Below are 3,564 nucleotides of genomic sequence, written 5' to 3' on the forward strand. Positions count from 1 at the left end.
CCCGCATTCTAGGCCATTTCCACTTTTCCTAGATCTAGGCACCAATCAGAACCCTTGAGGCTGGCTTTACACGATGACGATAGCGCCCTGTTGAAGAAGCCAGGGCTTTTTAAAAACATCAACGCATGGTGCTGCCGCTTGTTTGAAGCTGCTATCACGTTGGTTTAAGACAGGAGTTAGAAGTTTCTTAATTGCTTCCTTATGTTGGAATATGCAACATTGTACAAACATGTAAGGGGTAATTTTATGTGATATCTGCAACAGTGGTAGGCTAGGCTACTGGAAACGGTTTGATATTCTGTTCATTTATAGGCCTACAGTAGCTGGACACGAAATGCACAGAAAACACATAGGCTACTTTTGAATTGGTGTGCTATGTGAGCCTCAATGCACTTCAGTGTTTGCCTTGAAACAATTTCGAATAATTCCCTTTGAACGCTTCAGTCTCGCCCCCATTCCTGCTTTATATGTCCCGTCAGCCAGAAAGGATGAATGAAACAAAAATGCTTGTTTGAACGCGAAACGGTTTTGTTCAGAGCTGAAAAATTGTGTTTGACAGAGGGCAGATGTAAATTGCTAGTGACAAAATATTAGCTTTCAGTGTGGCACCTATGTCTTTGTAAATTAGCCTATGTTTAATTAAAACTGTCCTTTTCCTGCTTCTCCCTACAACCAGACAATGTTGCAAATTGTGTGTTTCCGTCACTCTGTCTCTTTCGTTGTTCTGATTGGTTTTGGCCTCTCCTATTGCGTCTGAGGCATTTTGATCGGCGTCAGTTTGGGAACGCCCTTTGGAAATGGGCTGTGAACGAACCTTCCCCAGACCCACTCTCAGTTACGACTGAGAAGGGTCTGGTTTCAACCGGGCTAGACCAGGCGTGCTCCAGCATTCTGAATCAGCTGTAATGATCTTATATTACACAAGCGGGTAAGCCAGCTAATAGCGAATTACAATAGTCCATCTTGGAGATGACCATGGTTTGAACAAGAAGTTGTGTGGAATATTGTGTCAGATAAGGTCTGATCTTCCTAATGTTGTAAAGCATAAGCCGACATGATTTTGCAATAGAAGCTACATGCTCATGGCTAAGTCGGTCATCAATTTCAACGGCCAAGTTACATGCCGATCTAGTTGGGGTCAGTGAAGTTGAGTCAAGCTGGATGTTAATCTGTTGGGGAATAGCTGTTTTAGCTGGAAACACCAAAAACTCACAAACATTTTTGAGAGATTAAGATTAAGGGCTGTATTTTGCACACTGGCACATGGCGTAAAACTCGTTTAATTCCTTATTTTGCACGTTTAATTTTTAAACAATGCGCCCAGGGCAATTAACAACTTAGGGAGTGGCTTAGGGTATTGTCTAAAAATCACTATACATGAGAACAACAATCCGGGTACTTTCCGTTTTTTTGACACATCAGGGCATTTTTAGGTGAAACTACCCAGAAATATTTGAATGGGGGTCTATGAGAATTTCAGTGCATTACATTTTTGAACTTTACCCAAGTGTTATATATAGCTATTTATACCAATCCAATGCTATGGACAGCCAGCAGACGAGTTATACAAACTCTTTTCCAAGTCCTGACCGGTGTCGCAATTTTATAGCGCATTTAACATGCAGAGTGCAACCATGATAGCACTAGTGCTAGGTGTTGCAGGCTAACTCAGAGCTAAACTATGGCATATAATCACAGCTCCTAGTAGTTTGCAAAGTTTCATTCATTCCTTCATTATTAGATTAGACATATTTAACATCGGACATCGACTGACTTTAGCTAACGAAGTGTTTGCCGCAGACGTAAACAAATCTAGACGCCGGGTCCCACAGCCTCCCATCGGGATTCTCTCTTCTGATTGCCTGGAGCCACAAACCCCTTCTTTTCCCTTCCCTTTCTTTTTGTGGCAACATACTAAACCGCAAATCCTTTTTTTTTTTTTTTTTGCAAAATACAACACAGCAGCTTTTAGGCATGGTGCTTGCTCATTGAAGTAGCCAACCACAGCTCCAACCATCTGGTGAAGTTTGCGGACGACACAACACTGGTGGGCCTCATCACTAAGGGCGATGAGGCTCACTACAGAGAAGAAGTAGACCTGCTGGCTAAATGGTGCAAAGACAACAACCTCCTGCTAAATGTCAGCAAGACCAAGGAGATTGTTGTCAACTTTCAGAGAGGGCCACAAACAACTGCCACCACTGTCCATCGACGGAGATGCTGTGGAGAGAGTGAGCAGCACATCATTTCTGGGGTGCACATCAGCGGCGACCTCTCCTGGACCACCAACACAGCATCACTGGCGAAGAAAGCCCAGCAGCCTCTACTTCGGCGCAAATTGAAGAAGGCAAGTGCCACGCCCCGGCCATGACTACATTCTACAGAGGGACCATCGAGAGCATCGTGGTCCAGCAGCATCACAGTGTGGGGCGGAAGCTGCACAGATCAGAACAGGAAGACCCTCCAGCGCATTGTTAACACAGCTAAGAGGATCACTGGAGCACCACTCCCCCCTGCAGGACATTTACACCACCCGCCTCACCCGCCAAAGCACTGATGATTGTCAAGGATACAACCCACCCTGCACACGAACTGTTCAGCCTCCTGCCCTCTGGAAAGAGGTACAGGAGCCTCCGCCCCCAGCACCACCAGACTTGCAAGTAGCTTCATCCACCAAGCAATCAGGATGCTGAACACTCTACCCACTCTCCCATCACTGACAGCCCCCACCCACCAGCCAGCCAGGAACCTAGGAAACTAGGATCCTGTCTACCCTAACCCCAAACACTGCCCTGTGGAACTGCACTGTGACTCGCGCCTAACGTGTTGCTGCTTCACATCAAGCCTGATATACTTGAAATTACTGCATACTGCATATCAATGTAAATATACAGGTCACACAAGCACAAGTTTAAACTTCATGTAACTGTTAATACTATATAAATATACAACACAACTACCTCTATTTTTTTTTTTTTTTATATATATGTCCTATATTTCTGTTTTTGATACATACATGTTCTATATTTCAGTCTCGCACTTTAATTTAATGTTTATTGTCTATGGCTATGTCTATAGTATGTCTATGTCTGTATTTAAAGTATGTCTATGTCTGCATGAGAAAGTAAGAAACAAAATTTCAATTCTTTGTATGACCAGTGCATGTAAAGAAATTGACAATAAAAGCCGACTTGACTTGACTTGACTTGACTAGCCTACTGTTCTGTTAACAGTAGTAGCAAAGTGCCTACTTCCTTCACCTAAAAAGGGCGTGGATTTTCTGGGACTCATTAGCATATCGCTGGTGACGAGACGCTGTACTCATGTATTGTACACCTGGTCAGAAGTCTATGGCGAGTTATTGTTTATTTGTTATTTTAAGAGCGCATTGTCAACAGTCATATTGGCGGGTGCACCTATCATCCATGAACGCACACCAGCCACGTCCAAGCAAAACATTACAAATTGCACGATTACAATAGGAAACATAATTAGAATAAAGATATTACGAAATACTGCACATCTCATGATGAGTAGTTATTCACCATCATTTGCAAATTGGTA

Source organism: Alosa alosa, chromosome 6 (assembly GCF_017589495.1).
Source record: "Alosa alosa isolate M-15738 ecotype Scorff River chromosome 6, AALO_Geno_1.1, whole genome shotgun sequence".
NCBI lineage: Eukaryota > Metazoa > Chordata > Actinopteri > Clupeiformes > Clupeidae > Alosa > Alosa alosa.